This window comes from Saccopteryx leptura, chromosome 2 (genome assembly GCF_036850995.1).
Source record: "Saccopteryx leptura isolate mSacLep1 chromosome 2, mSacLep1_pri_phased_curated, whole genome shotgun sequence".
NCBI classification, from domain to species: Eukaryota; Metazoa; Chordata; class Mammalia; order Chiroptera; family Emballonuridae; genus Saccopteryx; species Saccopteryx leptura.
The window spans coordinates 851,276-875,389 of NC_089504.1; the positions used below are offsets into that span (position 1 = coordinate 851,276).

Below are 24,114 nucleotides of genomic sequence, written 5' to 3' on the forward strand. Positions count from 1 at the left end.
AACCCTAATTCTTTGTCCCCCTCCACTCCTGGAGTGACTTCCCCCTCCCTAACAAAAAGGATGGACGAAGCCCCGCCCCTGCCAGTGACGTCACCGTTTCCCATAGCAACTAAGGATTCTGCAGACCCAACAGCAAAAGCCCCCACTGGGGACAAAGCAGGGAAGCAGGGTCGTCCCCACACCTGTGCTGTGCTGAGCGGTGGAGAGGGGAGAGTTCATTCGCTTCCCATCCGAGTCCTACCCCTGGTCCCCTCCCCTCCCCCACAGCGTTGTTCTCACCGCTGGGCTGAGCCGAACACCGACGCTGTGGGATGCCCTGCGCTGAGGGGCAGGGGCTGCATGCAGCGGTTGGCAAGCTCCCTCTCGGGGTCCCTGCTCTCTCAACGAAGGGAACAGGTGCCTGGCGGTGAATGAGCCCACATCCTGCTGCAGCCCCACCTGTCTCTGATTCTGGGATCGAGTGGGAAAAACACCAGCCCTGGAGTTGCTTGCTCCTCCCGTGAGCTCACAGCCGGGTACGCAGGGTGTGCTCGAGGTCCCAGAGCTGGCCCCATCTCCAAGGGGTCTGTGGCCTATCTCTAAACTTCTATGGCCTCCAGCAGGTCAGAGCCTGGAGGCTTCATGAGTGCATGGGCACAGGCAGCCACCGGGGCAGCCAGCTCGGGGTGGTCAGACAGAGGAAGGAATTTGGCAGCTCGGGGTGGTCAGACCGAGGAAGGGATTACCAGCTCGGGGTGGTCAGACAGAGGAAGGGATTTGGCAGCTCGGGGTGGTCAGACAGAGGAAGGGATTACCAGCTCGGGGTGGTCAGACCGAGGAAGGAATTACCAGCTCGGGGTGGTCAGACAGAGGAAGGGATTACCAACTCGGGGTGGTCAGACAGAGGAAGGGATTACCAGCTCGGGGTGGTCAGACCGAGGAAGGGATTACCAGCTCGGGGTGGTCAGACAGAGGAAGGGATTACCAGCTCGGGGTGGTCAGACAGAGGAAGGAATTTGGCAGCTCGGGGTGGTCAGACAGAGGAAGGGATTACCAGCTCGGGGTGGTCAGACAGAGGAAGGGATTACCAGCTCGGGGTGGTCAGACAGAGGAAGGGATTACCAACTCGGGGTGGTCAGACAGAGGAAGGGATTACCAGCTCGGGGTGGTCAGACCGAGGAAGGGATTACCAACTCGGGGTGGTCAGACAGAGGAAGGGATTACCAGCTCGGGGTGGTCAGACCGAGGAAGGGATTACCAGCTCGGGGTGGTCAGACAGAGGAAGGGATTACCAGCTCGGGGTGGTCAGACAGAGGAAGGGATTTGGCAGCTCGGGGTGGTCAGACAGAGGAAGGGATTACCAGCTCGGGGTGGTCAGACAGAGGAAGGGATTACCAGCTCGGGGTGGTCAGACGAGGAAGGGATTACCAGCTCGGGGTGGTCAGACCGAGGAAGGGATTTGGCAGCTCGGGGTGGTCAGACAGAGGAAGGGATTACCAGCTCGGGGTGGTCAGACAGAGGAAGGGATTACCAGCTCGGGGTGGTCAGACCGAGGAAGGGATTACCAGCTCGGGGTGGTCAGACAGAGGAAGGGATTACCAGCTCGGGGTGGTCAGACTGAGGAAGGGATTACCAGCTCGGGGTGGTCAGACAGAGGAAGGGATTACCAGCTCGGGGTGGTCAGACAGAGGAAGGGATTTGGCAGCTCGGGGTGGTCAGACAGAGAAAGGGATTACCAGCTCGGGGTGGTCAGACAGAGGAAGGGATTACCAGCTCGGGGTGGTCAGACCGAGGAAGGGATTACCAGCTCGGGGTGGTCAGACCGAGGAAGGGATTTGGCAGCTCGGGGTGGTCAGACAGAGGAAGGGATTACCAGCTCGGGGTGGTCAGACAGAGGAGGGATTACCAGCTCGGGGTGGTCAGACCGAGGAAGGGATTACCAGCTCGGGGTGGTCAGACCGAGGAAGGGATTTGGCAGCTCGGGGTGGTCAGACAGAGGAAGCGATTACCAGCTCGGGGTGGTCAGACCGAGGAAGGGATTACCAGCTCGGGGTGGTCAGACAGAGGAAGGGATTACCAGCTCGGGGTGGTCAGACAGAGGAAGGGATTTGGCAGCTCGGGGTGGTCAGACAGAGGAAGGGATTTGGCAGCTCGGGGTGGTAAGACCGAGGAAGGGATTTGGCAGCTCGGGGTGGTCAGACAGAGGAAGGGATTACCAGCTCGGGGTGGTCAGACAGAGGAAGGGATTACCAGCTCGGGGTGGTCAGACAGAGGAAGGGATTACCAGCTCGGGGTGGTCAGACAGAGGAAGGGATTACCAGCTCGGGGTGGTCAGACCGAGGAAGGGATTACCAGCTCGGGGTGGTCAGACAGAGGAAGGGATTACCAGCTTGGGGTGGTCAGACCGAGGAAGGGATTACCAGCTCGGGGTGGTCAGACCGAGGAAGGGATTACCAGCTCGGGGTGGTCAGACAGAGGAAGGGATTACCAGCTCGGGGTGGTCAGACAGAGGAAGGGGTTACCAGCTCGGGGTGGTCAGACAGAGGAAGGGATTACCAGCTCGGGGTGGTCAGACCGAGGAAGGGATTTGGCAGCTCGGGGTGGTCAGACCGAGGAAGGGATTACCAGCTCGGGGTGGTCAGACAGAGGAAGGGATTACCAGCTCGGGGTGGTCAGACAGAGGAAGGGATTACCAGCTCGGGGTGGTCAGACAGAGGAAGGGATTACCAGCTTGGGGTGGTCAGACAGAGGAAGGGATTACCAGCTCGGGGTGGTCAGACAGAGGAAGGGATTACCAGCTCGGGGTGGTCAGACAGAGGAAGGGATTAGGCAGCTCGGGGTGGTCAGACAGAGGAAGGGATTTGGCAGCTCGGGGTGGTCAGACCGAGGAAGGGATTACCAGCTCGGGGTGGTCAGACCGAGGAAGGGATTACCAGCTCGGGGTGGTCAGACCGAGGAAGGGATTTGGCAGCTCGGGGTGGTCAGACAGAGGAAGGGATTACCAGCTCGGGGTGGTCAGACAGAGGAAGGGATTACCAGCTCGGGGTGGTCAGACCGAGGAAGGGATTACCAGCTCGGGGTGGTCAGACAGAGGAAGGGATTACCAGCTTGGGGTGGTCAGACAGAGGAAGGGATTACCAGCTCGGGGTGGTCAGACAGAGGAAGGGATTACCAGCTCGGGGTGGTCAGACAGAGGAAGGGATTACCAGCTCGGGGTGGTCAGACAGAGGAAGGGATTAGGCAGCTCGGGGTGGTCAGACAGAGGAAGGGATTACCAGCTCGGGGTGGTCAGACAGAGGAAGGAATTTGGCAGCTCGGGGTGGTCAGACAGAGGAAGGGATTACCAGCTTGGGGTGGTCAGACAGAGGAAGGGATTACCAGCTCGGGGTGGTCAGACAGAGGAAGGAATTTGGCAGCTCGGGGTGGTCAGAAAGAGGAAGGGATTACCAGCTCGGGGTGGTCAGACAGAGGAAGGGATTTGGCAGCTCGGGGTGGTCAGACCGAGGAAGGGATTACCAGCTCGGGGTGGTCAGACAGAGGAAGGGATTACCAGCTCGGGGTGGTCAGACAGAGGAAGGGATTAGGCAGCTCGGGGTGGTCAGACAGAGGAAGGGATTTGGCAGCTCGGGGTGGTCAGACAGAGGAAGGGATTACCAGCTTGGGGTGGTCAGACAGAGGAAGGGATTACCAGCTCGGGGTGGTCAGACAGAGGAAGGGATTACCAGCTCGGGGTGGTCAGACAGAGGAAGGGATTAGGCAGCTCGGGGTGGTCAGACAGAGGAAGGGATTTGGCAGCTCGGGGTGGTCAGACCGAGGAAGGGATTACCAGCTCGGGGTGGTCAGACCGAGGAAGGGATTACCAGCTCGGGGTGGTCAGACCGAGGAAGGGATTTGGCAGCTCGGGGTGGTCAGACAGAGGAAGGGATTACCAGCTCGGGGTGGTCAGACCGAGGAAGGGATTACCAGCTCGGGGTGGTCAGACAGAGGAAGGGATTACCAGCTCGGGGTGGTCAGACAGAGGAAGGGATTAGGCAGCTCGGGGTGGTCAGACAGAGGAAGGGATTACCAGCTCGGGGTGGTCAGACAGAGGAAGGAATTTGGCAGCTCGGGGTGGTCAGACAGAGGAAGGGATTACCAGCTCGGGGTGGTCAGACAGAGGAAGGGATTACCAGCTCGGGGTGGTCAGACAGAGGAAGGAATTTGGCAGCTCGGGGTGGTCAGAAAGAGGAAGGGATTACCAGCTCGGGGTGGTCAGACAGAGGAAGGGATTTGGCAGCTCGCGGTGGTCAGACAGAGGAAGGGATTACCAGCTAGGGGTGGTCAGACAGAGGAAGGGATTACCAGCTCGGGGTGGTCAGACAGAGGAAGGGATTTGGCAGCTCGGGGTGGTCAGACAGTGGAAGGGATTACCAGCTCGGGGTGGTCAGACAGAGGAAGGGATTTGGCAGCTCGGGGTGGTCAGACAGAGGAAGGGATTACCAGCTCGGGGTGGTCAGACAGAGGAAGGGATTACCAGCTCGGGGTGGTCAGACAGTGGAAGGGATTACCAGCTCGGGGTGGTCAGACAGAGGAAGGGATTACCAGCTCGGGGTGGTCAGACAGAGGAAGGGATTACCAGCTCGGGGTGGTCAGACAGTGGAAGGGATTACCAGCTCGGGGTGGTCAGACCGAGGAAGGGATTACCAGCTCGGGGTGGTCAGACCGAGGAAGGGATTACCAGCTCGGGGTGGTCAGACAGAGGAAGGGATTTGGCAGGACTTCAGCCAGATGATCTGTCCCACCCTCCCCCCAATCCACTCACTCTAGACGTACTGGAGCGGCTTCTACTGGCCCTGAAGAGACCATTTCTAGATACTCAACAATCTGTGAGCTGGTTGTTGCACAGCTGGGGGCTTGAAATTGGCCATGGTTGGGAGTATTTATACCAGGGGAACGGCCAAACACTGTAAAGCAGGATTCTTTATTCCCCTCAGAACACCAGTGTGTCAGCACAGCACTGCTTCCCCCGGGCTGCCGGTCCTTAAGCTTTTGTCTGGAGCCCCTTGCAAGGTCCCCAACACCCAGAGATGGGGTGCCCTTGCCCCCTGGGACCAGGTCTGGTCCCCTTGCACAAGTGAGTCTTTCCTGGGCTCCACTCCCCATTTACCACCTGTCAACATCTTCCAGACCCCCCATATGGGCAGCATTGGGAGGAGGTTTGCAGCCATAGAAAGCCTTTACCTAGCTTTGCCCTACTGTGACAGGTGACCTGGCTGAGACTTGGACCCCTCTGAATCCTGACGAGTCAGATTCTTTGGGAAGGGCCAGAGATCGAGATGCTGCCCTTGGCCCCAGGTGCAGAGGGAGTTCCTGTTTTTGCCCAGGTCTCCCCATGGGAAGGTGTTCTTAGGTGCACTGCCCCCCCCCTTGCTGGCTCATTCAATTCAACAGCCGGTGGAGGGAACGGCTCCCTCCCCTCTCCCACTCAAACTACTGGGCTGTCAATCATGGACACAGCTCCTCCTTGGCTTCAGTCCATTGGCTAAGGAATTATCACATGATCCAAGAAGACCGCTCAAGGATCTTCCCCAGGATTTTGGCCAGATCAGAGTCTGAGACAAGAACCCATTTGTACATCCTCTCAAGAGCCATCTATGAACACATCGCTGTCAAGAGGAAGGCAGTTTGAGAGAAGGAAGTGGACAGGTAGGGGAGGAGCAGGTGTGGAGGAACTATGTCCAGACACCTTCCCCACTGTGGGCTAAGTGGTCAGAGGAGCTGCCTTCCTCTCCTGCCCATCTGCTCTGAGGACCTGCTGTCAAATCAGGGCTGGGGAGATGAGGCAGGCTGCCAGCAGGCCCACGCCAGGGGCTCTGTCCCCTGACCTGCAGAAGCCCGAGAACCCTCACAGAGAACAGCTGCAGACACCAGTGAAGCTATCTTCCTTGTCCTCGTGCTGATGCGCACTGGCACACCTACGTCCACATTGTTTCACTGCCGGCCTCCACCACAAGGTCTCTCCACACTCTGGCTGCACATCCCACCTTTCCTGGAAGGCCAGTCTCCTAACATCACAGAGGCCCCATGCATGCCACCATGGGCAAGGCTGAACATTCACACTTCATTGACTCCACGTTTACTGAGCACCTACTATGTGCCAGGCACTGCTCCAAGGGCTAGGGGAGCAGCAGTGGAAAGTTAGACCCCTGACTCAAAGTATCTGGCAAACAGATGTGGACCTTTAGACTGGTGGTCCCCAACCCCTGGGCTGCGAACCGGTACCGGTCCGTGGGCCATTTGGTACCGGTCCACAGAGAAAGAATAAATATAAATAACTTACATTATTTCCATTTTATTTATATTTAAGTCTGAACGATGTTTTATTTTTAAAAACTGACCAGATTCCCTCTGTTACATCCATCTAAGACTCACTCTTGACACTTGTCTCGTAAGTTTGACAATTATATTTAAAAATACCACAGTTTTGGCCCTGGCCGGTTGGCTCAGTGGTAGAGCATCGGCCTGGCGTGTAGAAGTCCCGGGTTCGATTCCGGGCCAGGGCACACAGGAGAAGCGCCCATCTGCTTCTCCACCCCTCCCCCTCTCCTTCCTCTCTGTCTCTCTCTTCCCCTCCCGCAGCGAGGCTCCATTGGAGCAAAGATGGCCCGGGCACTGGGGATGGCTCCTTGGCCTCTGCCCCAGGCGCTAGAGTGGCTCTGGTCGTGGCAGAGCGACGCCCAGGAGGGCAGAGCATCGCCCCCTGGTGGGCAGAGCGTCGCCCCCTGGTGGGCGTGCCGGGTGGATCCCGGTTGGGCGCATGCGGGAGTCTGTCTGACTGTCTCTCCCTGTTTCTAGCTTCGGAAAAATACAAAAAAAAAATTACCACAGTTTTTACGCCGGTTGCATAATTTTATTTTGTGCATTTATCCGTCCCACCCTAAAGGCAAGTCCATGTAAATATTTTCTGACATTAAACTGGTCCATGGCCCAAAAAAGGTTGGGGACCACTACTTTAGACCATTTCATGCAGCGTTATATAATCAGAAGAAGAAGAAAAAAAGCGGAACACAGCAGAGAGTAACTGCATTGTGTGTGGAGTTTGTTCAACATGCATTCCTTCAGATGGGGCGCCTGGCTCCTTGCCTTTGGATGTGGCCTGGACTCGGTGGCTCTTCTGATGAATGGAAGTGGTGGTGTGTGACTTCTGAGGCGAGGTTTGAAAAGAACAGCTTCCCTAGGACTGTCTCTCTCTTGGGTCTCCTGCACCATGTTGTGAGGACTTTCACCAGCCCTGAGAAAGGCCATGTGGAGAGGAAGGAACTCCATGTCAATGGCCTCTTCTTCTGCTTCTTCTATTTTTAAGTGGGAGGGAAAGGAAGCACTCCTTTATTGTTCCGCTTGGTTGTGCCTTCCTTGGTTTCAGCTGCATATTTTGAAAATATTTTCTCTCAGTCATGACTTGTCTTTTCATTTGGCTTAACATTATCTTTAAAGGGCAGGAATTTCAGCCTGACCAGGCATTGGTGCAGTGGATAGAGCGTCGGACTGGGATGCAGAGGACCCAGGTTCGAGACCCCCAAGGTTGCCAGCTTGAGCATGGGCTCATCTGGTTTGAGAAAAATCTCACCAGCTTGGACCCAAGGTCGCTGGCTCGAGCAAGGGGTCACTGGCTCAGCTGGAGCCCATGGTCAAGGCACATATGAGAAAGCAATCAATGAACAATTAAGGTGTCAGAATGAAAAACTAATGATTGATGCTTCTCATCTCTCTCTGTTCCTGTCTGTCTATCCCTATCTATCCCTTTCTCTGACTCTCTCTCTGTAAAAATAAATAAATGGCAGGGATTTCAGATTTTGTTAAATTTGAGTTATCAAAATTTTAATTTTATTGTGCTGTGATAGATCTCAGACATATTGGTCTAACCCAAAGTTACAAAGAGTGCATGTTTTCTTGTAAAAGTTTTATAGTTTTATGATTATAGACATTTAGGTCTATGATCCATTTTTGAGTTAATTTGTGTGTGTGTGTGTGTATGTGTGTGTGTGTGCGCGCGCGCGCGAGTGCCCGCTATGAGGCAAGATGTAAAGTCACCCATTTGTCATGTGGATATACTATTGGCCCAGCACCAACATCCTTTCCTATTGAATTTCCTTGTAGGCCTGGGCTCTTTTTTGGGGGTGGGGAGAGGCAGGGAAGAATGATTTTTAAATTACTAATCCAATTTCCTTCTTTTTATTATTATTTTAGAGAGAGAGACAGAGAGAGGGACAGAAGACAGGGACAAGCAGGCAGGAAGGGAGAGAGATAAGAAGCACCAATTCTTTGTTGTGGCACCTTAGTTGTTCATTGATTGCTTTCTCATATGTGCCTTGCCACTGGGTTCCAGCTGAGCCAGTGACCCCTTGCTCAAGCCAGCAATCTTGGGCTCAAACCAGCGACCTTAGGCTTCAAACCAGCAACCTTTGGGCTCAAGCCAGCAATCTTGGGATCATGCCAATGATCCCAATCGCAAGCTGGCAACCACGTGCTCAAGCTGGATAAACCCACACTCAAGACAGTGACATTGCCTGACCAGACGGTGGCGCAGTGGATAGAGTGTCGGACTGGGATGCCGTGGACCCAGGTTTGAGACCCCGAGGTTGCCAGCTTGAGCGTGGGCTCATCTGGTTTGAGCAAAAGCTCACCAGCTTGGACCCAAGATCACTGCCTCAAGCAAGGGGTTACTCAGTCTGCTGAAGGCCCGCGGTCAAGGCACATATGAGAAAGCAATCAATGAACAACTAGGTGTCGCAATGAAAAACTGATGATTGATGCTTCTCATCTCTCCATTCCTGTCTGTCTATCCCTCTCTCTGACTCTCTCTCTGTAAAATAAACAAACAAACAAACAAACAAATAAATAAATAAATCTAAGTTAAAAAAAAAAGACAATGACATTGGGGTTTTGAACTTAGGACCTCAGGGTCCCAGGTCAACACTCTATCCACTGTGCCACCACAAGTCAGGTGAGATTTTATTTAATTTTTTTTTGGCCTCATCTGTGGTGGTGCAGCAGATAAAGCAATGACCTGGAATGCTGAGGTCACCAGTTCGAAACTGCTAGCTTGTCCAGTCAAGGCACATACGAGAAGCAACCAACTACTACGAGTTGATGCTTCCCACCCCTCCTCTCTCCTTCTCTCTCTCTCTCTTCTTTCTCTAAAATGAATAAATAAAATCTTTAAAAAAATAAAAAATTATTGATTTGAGAGGAGTGGGGAGAGGGAGAAAAGAGAGAGAGAAGCATCAACTCATTGTTTCACTTAGCTCTATATAGGTGTGTACATTTAGTTGTGTATTCATTGATTGCTTTTCATATGTGCCCTGAGCAGGAGTCAAAGCTGTGGCCTCTGGGACCTGTGGGTCAATGCTTTATCCATTGAACAACCCAGCCAGGGTAGATTTTATTATTTTCACATTACAATTACTAATAAAGACTCCTTTGTCTACCAGTACTGACACTAACCTCTCAAGATTGTATCATTAAGCATTTTGATCTATGCATCTTATAAATGCATAGTGCTGTTGGTGAGTGCATTTTGAATTTCAACATCGTGTTTCCTTTATATGTCTGTGACAGTGCTCTGAGATCTAGTTATATTTCCCAGTATGTCAGCATTTGGTATAAATTCACCCTGCAGTTTACAATGTTGGGAGTAGTTCTAAGAATCCCTGATTTTCTCTCTCTCTTTTTTTTTCTTAGATTTTATTTATTCATTTTGGAGAGGAGAGAGAAAGAGAGAGAGGGAGAGAAAGGGGAGGAGCAGGAAGCATCAACTCCCATATGTGCATTGATCAGCAAACCTAGGGTTTCGAACTGGCAACCTCAGAGTTCCAGGTCGACTTTTTATCCACTGCGGCACCGCAGGTCAGACAAGAATCCCTGATTTTATTTTCCTTGATCAGTCTAAGCTTGTCAATTTTGATCTTTACAAAGAAACAACTTTCTGCCTCACTAATTTTCACTAGTTTTTTTTTCTGCTTCCTACTTCATTGACTTCTCCAACCTTCCCTCTTTTCTTTCACTTGTTTTGGATTTCACTTGCTCTTTTTTTCAAGCTTCATTAAGTTAGAAACTGTCAACTGATAGTCCTTGAACACCAGTTCCATGACCAACAGGAATCCCCCCATTTTGGGTGTGATGAAGAGAGAAACTTGGGTGTGAACAGTTCAATGATAATACAGCAAGCAGGGATACGAGAATAGCATTGCTGTGAGGCTGACCTCCAGGACCAGAGACCTTGTCAGCTAGGAAGCTCCGAGATGCTCCTCTCTGCCCTCCTGTGCCCAATGACTCCAGAGAGACGTCATCAAGCAAGTCTGCCACAAACGCAAAAAAAAAAAAAAAAAAAGCAGTTTTTCAGATACAATGCACTTTCCAAGACAGTCAGAGAGCTGCTTATATAAACATAAAAACCCTGTCCCTGGTCCTTGATTGGTCCATCCTAATGCAAATTAAGACTCCCAATTCCCGCAGTTTGATTGATACAAAGGCAGTCCTGATTGGTCAGAATAGAGCCACTCTTGTAAGGTATTTTCCCGCGGAGGAAGAAAGGGCATGGCCACCAAGTGTGGAACAGCAAAAGCTTTATTTAATAGAGCGCTTCCCCAAGGAGGTTCTCTGATCCGCCAGAGGAGGTCCAGGGATGAGGCGCAGCCTCCCCAGTTTGGGGCGGAGGGGTGTGTGTGGGGGTGGGGGTAGGGGGGTGGTAAATTATAGCGTCGGTAGGGTGGTCGGGTTGATATGACGTGGCTAAATTTCATTGGCTGACAGACAGTCGGTTGCTTTCAACCTGGGAAGTTTCTTTTGGAGCGCATGGGTGTGGGCGGTTCCAGCCAAAGTTCCCCGGCCTGGTTCCCCACGTGACCCCACCCCTGCCAACCGACCTCACAACTCTGATTGGCCAGAGCTGCACGGCTCTGGGAAAAGCCTCAGTCCCATTGGTTGAAACTGGACTTCCCAGAAACCTTTATAAGGGCTGGTCCAGGGGCCAGAAATACACTATCCGACTAGCTAGCACTTCATTGGGGGGTGAGGTGGTTCAGTGCAGGTTCAAGCAGTTCAACACAGGGGCATCTTTGTGAAGTACAGTTTGCATGAAAGTCCCGCGTGCAGAGATGGCGCTAGAGTTTGTTTTAATTTGAGTGCACTTAGCCACCAGGAGCACTTCTCGTAGGTGTCTGCTTTTTTCCCCCCTTCAGCATTCACAAAACCTAGGTTTTAATTTTTGTGAACTTCCACCTCTTCTGATATAAACATCTATTCTACAGTGACACAGTTCCCTCTAAACTTTGCTTTAACTGCATCTTGACCTCCCCCTGCTCCCCACCATGCTATTCAAAATGTTTCCTAATTTCCCTTGTGATTTCCTCCTTGACCCCTGGTTCCTTTATAGATACGTTGTTTTCGTTTCTCAAACGGGAACGAAAAGTTTTATGGGTCTGTGCACAAAACCTTTTTATTAGATTAATCCAATTGTGGTTACAATGTGTCGCATGACTTCCAACATTTTACATTGATATGCGTTTGTTTCATGGCCCAGCATATGTTCTGTGCTGGCGCATGTACCATAAACATTTGAGAAAAACCTATCACCCACCGATGTTGGGTCGACTGGGCTCTAGATCCCTGGTAGGTCGCTACTGCTGTTCCAGGTGCTGCGAACCCTGCAGACACCCACCCACAGGTTACCTACAGCCAGGGTTGCTGAGAGCACTGGGTCGGGCCCTGAGCCGAGCAGGTCCGCAGCAGCACAGGTCGGCCACGGGGGGGTAGGGGGTGGGTAGGGTGCCCAAGTGGGGGACCCGCAATGCGTGCCCCGAAGACCAGCGGGCCAGATGGATGGAATCTGGCGGGGGTGGTCGCTGAGACGGTGACGGGCCTGCTTCCCCTGGCTGGGCCGGGGCCCCACAGCTGCGGCCTGCACCCTCAGGCGGAAAATAAGCCTGGTAGCAGGGATGGCACCCAGGAGCGGGTCGCGGGGCGCAGGGACTCCCTGCCGTGATGGCGCAGCTGCCCCGGGCTCAGCACCTCCCGAGAGGGTGCGGGCCCAGCGGTTCCGCACTGACTACAGGACGTCGGGGCAGCGGGGCCGGGAGCGCAGGGGACGTAAGATGAGGGCCCGGTGAGACTCACCCCCACCAAGCGAGCCGGCTTGCTGCCAACGCCAGCACCGCGTTGGGAAAAGACCCGCGGCGGCGCTTTGGAGATGCGAGCGCGCGGAAGGGCGCAGGCGCAGTCGGCCCAGCCCGCGGTCACGTTTCTGCGCATGCGCGCAGAGCTCGCGGAGACCGCTGTCGGAGGTGTTGCCATGGAAACTTGAGGGCGTTGGAAACTTCCCTCCGACGTCGCTGGGCCAGTCCCTGGTCAGGGTTCCGCCACCCGCGCCGCTGCCCCGGGACTTCATCGCGATGACGCTGAGTGCTCGCGCTGGCGGGTGAGGCTCGGCTCGCGGCCCCGGGTCGGAGGTGCGGACGCTGGGGTCCCAGGCAGGATGCGCGCGGGGGTCGGACTCGGCGTGCTGGTTCGGGGAGGGCGCCCTAACCTCTGCTCCCCGAACCGAACCGAAGCCCCCCGGGGCTCGGTCGTCTGGAGAGAACGCAGCCGGTGACTGATCTTCCCCGCGGGACGTGACCCCGAGCCCAGCCTCGGGCAGGGTTCCTCTGCGACCGTGTTACGATAAAAGAAGACTGCTTCGTCCTCTTTTAGCAAACGAAGGGACCCCCCAGTCCTGCAGCTATCCGCTCCGGAGACAGAATCCTCCGCCTTGTCACCCCATGGGAGCCCAGACCCTGTTCCAGCTCCTCACCACGAGCCCTCCTGACACCTGTGGGTTCTCACGGTGCCGCAGAGCGGTAAACCCCACTTGTGCACCTGCTGTGTTCGCGGTGGTCTTTGACAGAATTGCAGGTTCACTTGCCTTGAATGGGGACCCGCCACTGAATAATGGTGCCGCCCTGAATAATAATGGTGGTACATGCCCGGGCTGCCTCGTACCCTGGGCTGGGAGGCAAGTTCACCATCAGTGGACCTGGGGTACTTCAGCAACACTTTCAGCTTTGTGTATGTGAGCCCGTGTGTGTGTGTGTGTGTGTGTGTGTGTGTGTGTGTGTGTGTGTGTAAGGCCCTCAATGGTTTTGTGGTTATCGGATTAGGTTTATATCTTCATCTGCTTAATTTGCTGGCCTCTAACCTCTGATGACCTAAATGTGTTGTCTGCTTTCTAATGTCTGTCCACAAACATTCGCAAGGTTATTTGCTGTGGACCGTAAATGGCAAAAAGCCATTGTAGATTCGAGGCTTAGCAAAAGGCTGAGTTCTCCCCTCTCCACCTCCATATTTGGCTATTATACTATTTGCACCCACTTCACTTGCTTCCTTAAGTTGCTGGAAGCAATTTACATGCCCTTCCTCTTACTCTTTGTTTGTTCCTGTTTGTTCCGATGTTGGTTGATTTTACTTATGCATTGTAGGGGGATTCCTGTTTTAGCCTAGGATGTGTAAGTTTGTATCAGGGACTTTCTTGATTTGCATATGGCTATATAATAAAGCAAACTGGGCTCTGGGGCACTCAGATATTGCCATCAGCATTTGAAGAGTCCTCCCGGTCCTATCTTTTTAATGAGTGTGTTTTCTTAATTCCGCACCGTTATTAGGAGCCGCGCTGGTTGGTCTGTGGCAGTTATTTCTCAGAGTTATTTCTTTGTGCTGGTCACGGGTTCACAACCTTACAAGGACTCCCTCCTTACTCTGTCTTGGTTTGTGTGTCCCTAAAAGCTACTTTTTTCTTAGTTCTTTCTGCCTGGAATTGTGAGGCTTTGGCCACTGATAAGTGATCACAACAACAACAAAAAACCAAAATCCCCGCCACACTAATAGGCTCTTCCTTATATTCATGCGGTTATTTCTGACTCCCAGGGTTTAACAATTATGGAAAAACAGAACTCCCTTACATGCCCTTTCCCCAGACAGGTCCTGCAACAGGCCCTTCTGGCCCTTGAGTTTTCCTCACATCACTGACTTCAAATTTAAATCACAAAAGTTGGATCTTGATCTCAGTTCAATAAAATAAAATGTGTCTGCTGAGGTCACTGTGGGCCCATCGCAAGGCCAAGTGGTTCAGGAGTACCCTGGGGACAATGACCATAGTCATTTTGTTCTCTGGATTGTCCTTAAACTGCTTTGCAGGAAGTGTTTAATGCCACTCAAGGAACTTGTACATATGGAGGGGCAGAAAATTTACTCATTCCCATTAGAATAAATGATACTTTTACCTGCAATGCGACCTGTGTGCCTCTAAATATTCTTTACATGGGCGCCAGGTCATCCCCGCCTACTGCACAGTAACATCCTGTGTTTTTGGAATAATTGGTACAGATTTCCATATTTTTAAAATTCCCATCTGTCCAAGAAATTACATTATCTTAAAGAGAATACCCAGAAATCTCAAAAATAACACACGTACAGGCTATTAATTTCCAGCAGGGATAACTGGTTCCTTCTTCACCCATACTCTGAGTGACAGTTCCCCCAACAGGGACAGAACCACCAGAAAAAGGAGATCATTCCTGTCTCTGACCGTAGAACTCACCAACGGCACCTCTGCTCTGAAGCTCAAAGACTAGCCTATATCCACTCACTAATGATGTCACATGGCCTTGGCTGGCTGGCTCAGTGGTAGAGTGTTGGCCCAGCGTGTGGAAGTCCTGGGTTCAATTCCCCAGAGCCAGGGCACACAGGAGAAGCACCCATCTGCTTCTCCACCCTTCCCCCTCTCCTTCCTCTCTGTCTCTCTCTTCCCCCCCTGCAGCCAAGGCTCCATTGGAGCAAAGTTGGCCCGGGTGCTGAGAATGGCTCCATGGCCTCTGCCTCAGGCACTAGAATGGCTCCGGTTGCAATGGAGCAACGGCCCAGGTGGGCAGAGCATCACCCCCTGGTGGGCATGCCCGGTGGATCCCGGTCAGGTACATGCAGGAATCTGTGTTTCTGCCTCCCCACTTCTCACTTCAGAAAAATACAAAAAATAAAAAGAAAATCCCGTGGTCCTTGGTTTTCTCTTAGCTAAACAGGGAAATGTTTGTTATAATAAATATTTCTTGTAAAATCAATGTAAATACTACAGAAAAAATAATGACTAATATAAAAAGTAGGGTAGAGTGGGGGAGGAAGCCATCAACCCCTGTAAAAACAGAGCCAACTAGATTCCGGGACCTGTTTTCATTGCCTGACCTCAAATACAGGTTTCTTGGCTTCAGAACCTATTACAAAGAATAACCATTATTTTATTTCTGAAAGTTGCCTGTGATGCAGTTAGCCAAAGATTCGGCCCAGTCTTAAATATCACAACATTATCACTGACATATCACATAGTTCAGTGGATCCTCCTATTACAGAAAGAAGACACACTAACTCAGCTGCACAAGCTTCAGTGCACACACTTGAGTTTAATCCACAAAATCCCAGCAGTGGGAAATCTTGATATCACAATTTATGTCCTGTGGCCTCACTTTGTCCTTGGCCTAAGGAGGTAAACTGGTAAAAAAAAAAAAAAAAAAAAAGATGTCAGCCTCTGGTGCTATAAAAAAAACCTTTGATGAGACCCCTAAGGCTCTCCTTCTGTGATTCTTCCCTCTCACCCCCCAGTGCTGAGAGCATGAACTCGGTCAGTTGAACCCCCGGTGCGTTCCCAGTGGTCTCAGGCCGCGGGGCATACACACTCCGCATCTGGGCAGGTGCAGGACCGGCGGGGCCTGCGCCCAAAACACTACACGTTGCCTCGTCTTTCTCCATCGAGAAAGACTATATTCATGCACTGGACAGAAGTGGACAATAGAGCCACTTTCATCCTCCTCGTACCTGTCCCAGTGCAGCCTGTCACCTGCATGCAGTATGGGCCCAGCCTGTCACCCCGCTGCAAGGGAACGGCCCCCATCCCCACCCCCGTTCAAAAACAATAGAACCGCACAGGGACCTTCACTGTCCTCGCTGAGTTTGTCACAGAGGAAGAGGTTTCCGATTGTGTTATTTTCAGTAAAAAGTGTCGCTGTCCGCCCCTCCCGTAGAAATGGAAGCAATTGTCGAGATTACAGCGGAATGTGATTCTCTTTGTGCTGGCGTTTCTGCTGCTCTGTGGCCTCCTGTCCTACATCAGCATGGCTGACCAGTGGAAAGGTACCCGTGAGCGCCGCAGACAGCCGAGGGTTGACCGGGCGGCAGCGATCTGGCCAGCCAGCTTGAACAGCTCCAGCAAGCCATAAAGGGCAAGGAGTGGGCCAGAAATCAGATAAAAAGGAGGGCAGAGTGCTCTCAGCTCCCCTTGCTAGAACGCGGTTGTTCACGTGAGGTCCTCTGACTCCTCCTGCGAGTCAGCTGTGGGACTGGCGCCCCTCCTCTGCCCTGAGGCTGAATGCTCACTAAGGGCATTCCGTGGTTCTCATAACACACACTACCCTGTGTCTGGAGAGGACCGGGCAGAGAGCTGGTGAGGATGTAGAGGATCCTCTGAATTTCTCTGAGCTTGCTGATTACAGGAGGAAAGCAGACAGGCTGCCGCAGGTCACCATGCGTCCTTCCTGCAGTGGAAACACGAACGCGAAGTAGTTGAGGTTGTGGGTTGGGGATGAGAACTAAGCTGGCCAAGTGCTTCAAGAAGGCTCGGTTCTCTCTGGCCATTCTGGAATGCACTTTGGTGACTTCCCGAGGCCTCGGCATCCTTTGTTAAGGAAAGTACCCTGCCTGGGCGTCTTCTGTGAAGCAAGCTGAATGTTCTCTAGGCCCGGCTGCACATTGAGTTAAATAGTTTTCTTGTTTAGCCCCGAATGGCAGGTCAGTGGAGGAGCAGAAGGTGAGGCCAGCAAACCCGCCCGTCTTGCCAGCTCCTAGGAATGCAGATGCTGACCCAGGAAAAGGCCCGGGACTGTCTCCTCAGGTAGGTTCAGTGAGCTTTGGGTGGGGCTGTAACCCAGCTCAGTTCCAGAAGCGTCGGAAGAGTTTGTAAATTCAAACCGACTGCGAAGAATGCTTCTTCTTGCCACCTGTTCTGTGTTTCAATCTCACTTCTCCTGGGTTGGTTGGATGACATCTGGAGAAGGAAAGAAGAATATTTTTTCTTTGTTCTCAGTTGCACACCTGCTGGGCTCTGGTCCTGGGTGAGGTGGACAGGACAGACCGTCCCTTCTCTCCTGGAACTACAGGCTGGTGGGAGACACAGGTAAGATGCCAGCAACCGGCCGGTGGCCCATGAGTGCTTTGTGGCACAAGGGCTGAGGGTGAAGCAGGAGGCCCAGGGCTGTCCTGCTGCAGGGTTCTCTGCGGCTCCAGTACAGGACTCGCCTCTGCCCCTTTGTGCCCCCTTACAGTCTGTGCCAGCTGGAGATGCCCCAGGCCCAGTAAAGACTCGGAGGACAGGAGGCCGGATGACACCAAGAGGCAGGAAGCGGCGGGGGCCATGGAGCTCACCAGGAAGAAAACCCACAGAGGACGGTTGTCAGGTACCAGGAGCAGCAGATTTGGGTCAGAATGTGCAGAACAGAGGTTGCTGTGTTTGGTGTGTCTTTTCTGAAAAACACAGAGAAAGAACCAGCATGTGGTTAGCATAGTTTTTTTTAAAGCAGATGATTTACACCCATCCTGAGAGCCGGCCCAGGATGGGGGTGGGGTGGAGTGACTGCATTCTCCTAGTTGTCTGGCGTGGGGGCAAGGCTGAGCCCAGCTGGGCAGCCACCACGGGCACCTGCGTCCCTGCCCCTGCACTGCTGATGGCTGCTCTCTCCCTGAAGCTGGCGAGGAGCAATGATAGAGCCGGAGCAGGGCACCGAAGTCCCTTCCAGAAAGGCAGAGGCCCCCACCAGGCCTCCCTCTCAGGCCCCCAGGATGCAGGACCAACGAGGTAAGGCCCCACCTGGCGTCCTGATGGAGAGGAGAGGACGTGTGGACACACAAACGGGCGTGTGGGCTCAGACACAGCCCCCTGCAGGACAAGGTCAGCCCTGTTGCCAGGGCCTGTGCTGTCTGCCGGCCCCTAGATGGCCGCCTCTCTGGACAAACTGGACTGCTGTGTGGCGTGGGCCGCCCAGGGGCCGGGGGCACCACCTTCTTGCTGCTCCAGGAATGGCCCGGGCAGGGGGGTGCTCGCAGCTCCCCGGCCACTCCACACCCAGCTGACCGGCCCTCTCCCCGTCTGCCCAGGAGGCTGCGGAGGAGGTGACGCGGAGGGTCCACTCCCTGTCGGGGAAGAAGGACGGGCTGGTGCCCATGTTCATCAACACGCACAGCGGCCTCTTCACCCACGTGGGCGTGTTCACCTTGGGCGCCAGGGCCGACAGCTACTACGAGTACCTGCTGAAGCAGTGGATCCAGGGCGGGAAGCAGGACACGCGGTGAGGCCGCCTCTGCCGCCCGTCCCAGCTCCGGTCGGGGCCCCTCGTGGGGACGTGGTTCCTCTCAGCACAGCCACTGTGCCGGGCAGGAGGCCAGGCCGGCCACGGGGCCTGGTGCTGGGCTGCGTCGGGGCCTGGCTGCAGTCACCGAGGTTAAAGACTTAAAGAAGTAGAACGATACCCTTTGTTTGTGGCTGGGAGACTACATTTAAGATGTCAGTACCACCCAAAGTGATCTGCAGACTCAATGAATGATAATTCCTATCAGAAGTTCCAGCATTTTGCAGAAATGGAAAAGTCGGTCCTTAATTTATATGGAATTGTGAGGAGCTGGAATAGACAAGGCAATCTTCAAATGAAGAAACCTCCAAAGGTGGAGGACATACATTTCCCAGTACCTTACCAGAAAGGTACAATCTTCGAAACAGTGTGGTGCGAGCACAGGACAGACACGCCTAGCAAAGGGCCGAAGGGAGAGTCCAGAGACAGACTCAGGCCCAGCGGCCAACGGGTTTCTGCCAGCGCGGGAAGTCCACTCGGCGGGCAGAGAACGTGGTCACCAGCCAGTGGCGCTGGGACCACGAGATAGCCACACGCAAAGAATGGAGTTGGACCCCTCCCCCTACTCACACATAGAGAAAGATGACCTCAAATTGAATCAATGACATAAATATAAAAGCTAGAACCGTAAAACTCTTTCAAAGAACGGGTAAATCTTTACAATCTGGATTTGGCAGTGACTTCTTAAATAAACCTCCAAAAGCACAAGCAACAGAGGAAAAAACAGACTGGCTGGACTTCATCAATATTAAGTTCCAGTCTGACCTGTGGTGGTGCAGTGGATAAAGGGATGACCTGGAATCCTGAGGTTGCCGGTTCAAAACCCTGGGCTTGCCCAGTCAAGGCACATAGGAGGAGCAACTGCTATGAGTTGGTACTTCCTGCTCCTCCCCCCCTTTCTCTCTTTTTCTTTCTCCTCTTGCTAAAAACCAATAAATAAAATCTTTTAAAAAATATTTCATGCACCAAAGAACAGTATCTACAGACTAAAAAGGCAACCCACAGAATGGAAGATTTTCCAAACTACATATCTGACAAAGGATTAATATCCAGAATGTATTTTTAAAAGCTAAAACTCAACAACAATAAAACAACAAATACTAAAACTCATCCGCCCAGGCAGTGGTGCAGTGGATAGAGCACTGGGCTGGGACGCAGAGGACCCAGGTTTGAAACCTCAAGGTCTCTGGCTTGAGCACGAACTCATTCGGCTTGAGTACAGGGTCGCTGGCTTGAGCGTGGTATCATAGACATGACCCCATGGTCACTGGCTTAACCGAAGTTTGCTGGCTTGAGCAAGGGGCGACTCGCTCTGTTGTAGCCCCCCGGTCAGGCACATATGAGAAAGTAATCAATGAACAACTAAGGTACTGCAATGAAGAATTGATGCTTCTCATTCTCTCTTTATCCCTATCTGTTCCTCTCTCTCTTTTTTTTTTCTTTTCATTTTTTCGAAGCTGGAAATGGGGAGGCAGTCAGACAGACTCCCGCATGTGCCCGACCGGGATCCACCCGGCATGCCCACCAGGGGGCGATGCTCTGCCCCTCTGGGCCGTTGCTCTGTTGCAACCAGAGCCATTCTAGCGCCTGAGGCAGAGGCCACAGAGCCATCCTCAGCGCCCGGGCCATCTTTGCTCCAAATGGAGCCTTGGCTGCGGGAGGGGAAGAGAGAGACAGAGAGAAAGGAGAGGGGGAGGGGTGGAGAAGCAGATGGGCGCTTCTCCTGTGTGCCCTGGCCGGGAATCGAACCCAGGACTCCTGCACGCCAGGCCGACGCTCTACCGCTGAGCCAACCGGCCAGGGCCTGTCTCTCTCTTTCTGTCTCTGTCACACACACTAAACAAACAAACTAAAACTCAACAAATAAGAAAAAAGCACTGCCTGACCAGGCGGTGGCGCAGTGGATAAAGCTTCGAACTGGGATGCAGAGACCCTGGTTCAAGACCCCTAGGTCGCCAGCTTGAGCGCAGGCTCAACTGGTTTGAGCAAAAGCCCACCAGCTTGGACCCAAGGTCTCTGGCTCGAGCAAGGGGTTCTTCGGTCTGCTGTAGCCCCATGGTCAAGGCACATATGAGAAAGCAATCAATGAACAACTAAGGTGTTGCAACGCGCAACAAAAAACTAATGATTGATGCTTCTCATCTCTCCGTTCCTGTCTGTCTGTCCCTGTCTATCCCTTTCTCTGACTCTGTCTCTGTAAAATAAAAAAAAGCACCATTATTAACAGGGTCCATTATGACTTATGAATAATTCGACACACACGGATGAACATACCTGTGCCTGCAATTGCAGCATGCGTCAGAGTGGAGAGCACAGGGTCCTCCTATCTGGGGAACCCCCCCCCCATCTCCTATTCAAAAACAGGTGAAACACCTGAAGAGATGTTTTTCCAGAGAAGAGGTATACATGTCCAATAAGCACGTGAGAAGATGCTCCATGTCACGTCTCATTAGGAAATCGCAAATCACAGCCACAGTGAGATCCGACCTCACACACTCATGGGGACGCAATCAACAAACAGGCGACAACGAGGGCTGGTGAGGACGTGAGACGTTAGAACCCCGCGCACTCTGATGGGGACCGAACATGGTGCCCCCGCGATGGGAAAGAATGTTGCCATTCGCCAAGAAAGGAAAGAGAATGACCACTTGACCCAGCGGTCCCACTCCTGGGCACACACACAGCACAGTTGAAAGCAGGGTCTCAAAGAGATATTTTTACACCCAGGTTCATAGCAGCCTTACTCAAAACAGTTAAAAGGTAGAAACTTCCCAAATGTCCATTGATGGATGACCAGATAAGGGAAATATGGTATCTACATACATTGGAATGTTATTTACTTTTTTTTCTTTTTATCTGAGAGAAGGGCAGGAGCATCAGGCTGTTCCTGTGTGTGCCCTCACCGGGGACTTGAACTGGCAACCTCTGCGCTCGGGAGGACGTTCCAACCACCTGAGCTACCTGGCCAGGGCGGACTGTTACTTCTAGAAAGGAAGGATGTTGTGACACACTCTGTGACCCGAGTGGACCTTGAAGACATTATGCCCAGTGAAATAAGGTCTACGCACAAGACTCCACCATGCACGGGGGGTCTGCTGAGTGGGCGAGCCCAGGGAGACAGACCGTGGGGCGTTGTTAGAGGGGTGAAGTTTTGGGGGGATGATAAAATAGGTTTGGGAAGAGAGAACGATGAGTATTGCACAACGTTCCAAATGACGTTAAAGCTAATGATGTAAGAATGGTGAACAGGCCTGACCAGGCAGTGGCGCAGTGGATAGAGCCTCGGACTGGGATGCAGAGGACTCAAGGTTCAAGACCCCAAGGTCACCAGCTTGAGTGCAGGCTCATCTGGTTTGAGCAAAAGCTCACCAGCTTGGACCCAAGGTCGCTGGCTCGAGCAAGGGGTTACTCGGTCTGCTGAAGGCCCACGGTCAAGGCACATGTGAAAAAGCAATCAATGAACAACTAAGGTGTCGCAACGAAAAACTAATGATTGATGCTTCTCATCTCTCCGTTCCTGTCTGTCTGTCCCTGTCTATCTCTCTCTCTGACTCTCTCTCTCTTAAAAAAAAAAAAAGAAAAGAAAAGAAAAGAATGGTGAACAGGGTACGATTCGACATTGGACATTGGCACAGAAGCACGTGGGCAGCCCTGCAGGTGCAGCAGGGGTCAGCGCAGAGAGCACAGGGCCCGCGTGGGGACCCAAGCTCCACTCTCACCTCCCGCAGCTGCAGCTTTTAGGTCTAAAAGGGGCAGAGCAGGGAATGTCGGGGACCAGGCCTGGCTGCCCAAGTCTGTGGACTGTTGAGGGGACCCCCCCCAGAGTTATTGGTCCCAGGAAGTGGGGCAGGAGAGGGCTTCTGGACCCCAGGACGTACCCATGTGTGCAGGGCCAGCAGGTGTGGCCGGACAGTCCGAGAGGGAATCAGAACACGTCTTCCTGGTGCCACTGCAGATGGAGACGCCGTCCGGAGGGTCTGGGAGATCACAGCGGATCTGTGGTGTGGGCTTGGGGCCCAGCGCCTGAGCCGAGAGGAGGGACGGGAGGCGGAGCAACCCGGGAAGGGGCCGCCATCCAGGGGAGAGGGCTGCGTGTCCTTGTCGCTGGACCTGGCCCCCACTCGGCAGAGGCCACGGGGGCCCCGAGAGGACAGCTCTCTACTTAGTGCAGGGCAGGCAGCCCTGGGTGCAGGTACGGGGACAAAGGAACAGGGACATAGGGACACGGGGATATTGATACTTAGAGACACAGAGACATGAGGAGGGGGGCACGGGAGCACAGGGACGTGGGGCTGGGCACACGGGGACAAGGGGACAGGGACACGGGGCTGGGCACACAGGGACAGGGACATGACATGGGGCACATTGGGACACAGGAACAGAGACACAGTGATAGGGACACGGAATGGACACACAGGGAGAGGGATATGGCGTCACAGAGACACAGGGACAAGTACACAGCGGTGGGCACACAGGGACAGGGACACGAGGACATGGGGACACAGGGACGGAGACACAGGGACGAGGACACAGGGACATGGGAACACTGAGAGAAATGGTGTGAGGAGATGGGTTGGGAAACACAGGAATGGGGAGCACAGGGAGAGGGACTGTGGGTGGTTGAGCTATGGCACTGGGTGACCATGGGATGACCACACCCATGGGGTGGTGTGACATGATGGACAGTCATTGTCACCACATTGGTTGCCTCAGTGACAGTCTTGGGACAGTGTGAGGAGGGCAGCCAAAGGGTCAACTCACACGGCCAGACCTCCCTTACCAGCCCTGGCCTGGTGGGGTCCCTTGGGCTCCAGGGTGGCAGCCAGAGCCCAGCACCCCAGCCCTGTCCTGGCCCCAGACAGGCCAGGCCTAGGCAGAGACCGGGGCTCAGGGACAGCTTTGGGAGTGGGGATGGGCACCTTCCTTCTGCAGCCAGGAGCAAGGGGAGGTGGGTCCTGGCCTCTGGCTGTAGCCCCTTCCCCAGGCCTGGGACTAGCTGCCGGGGAAGGGGAGGTAGTCTCTCTGTCCTCTGGGCACTGGCAGCTCCAGGAAAGGGGGGCTGTCTCGTCAAACAGCCAGTGAAAGCACTGGCCCAGAGTGAGGGGAGCGGGCCCCAGCTCCCAGCCATGGCCTCCGGCTCCCTCCACCCTCTCCGGGCTCTCAGCGGCTACATTCCCGCTGCCCAACCCCTGCCTGGGCTCCGGGACCCCTGCACCCCAGCCCTTGAAGCCCCTCATGGTCACTGGACAAGCTCCTTGCTCACGGCTGTCCCTTTGCGTGGGACTCCTCCACCCCATCTTCCGAAGGCTCCCTCCCTCCGGTCAGTTGGGCAGTCTCCCTCCACCCTGCTTCTCCCCCCACTGGCCTGTCTGCAGGGGGGTCTGGCCCAGGACATCTCCATGTGGCTGTGAGGTCCGGACTGTGCGGACGGTCCCTTCTCGCCCAGGTGCAGGTTGCCAATGTGCCCACCTGGAGCCTGGCACAAGGAAGACCAGCCTGAGTGACCAGGGGGGTGGAGTGTGGCAGGCCAGGCTGTCAGCAGTGGCCGCTGGAAGACACATCCCTTCCCAGCACCAGGCCCTAGAGCACTGGCCTGCTTTATGTGTCCCCACGGCGACCGTCTCCGTGGTGACACAGTGGCCACGAGAAGCCTGAGGTTGGAAAGGAAAGAACCCAGAAG

General features: G+C 53.8%; 1 long non-coding RNA gene across 1 annotated transcript; it reads right to left on the minus strand.

Moving 5' to 3' along the window:
- Window positions 1–16,935: 16,935 nt before the first annotated feature.
- On the minus strand, window positions 16,936–24,065 carry LOC136394055 (uncharacterized). Its single transcript, XR_010749147.1, has 4 exons — window positions 23,904–24,065; window positions 22,313–22,411; window positions 17,455–17,553; window positions 16,936–17,077 (listed from the first exon to the last, which is right to left on the minus strand). It is a non-coding gene; the product is annotated as an uncharacterized lncRNA (long non-coding RNA).
- Between the last annotated feature and the right edge of the window lie 49 nt (window positions 24,066–24,114).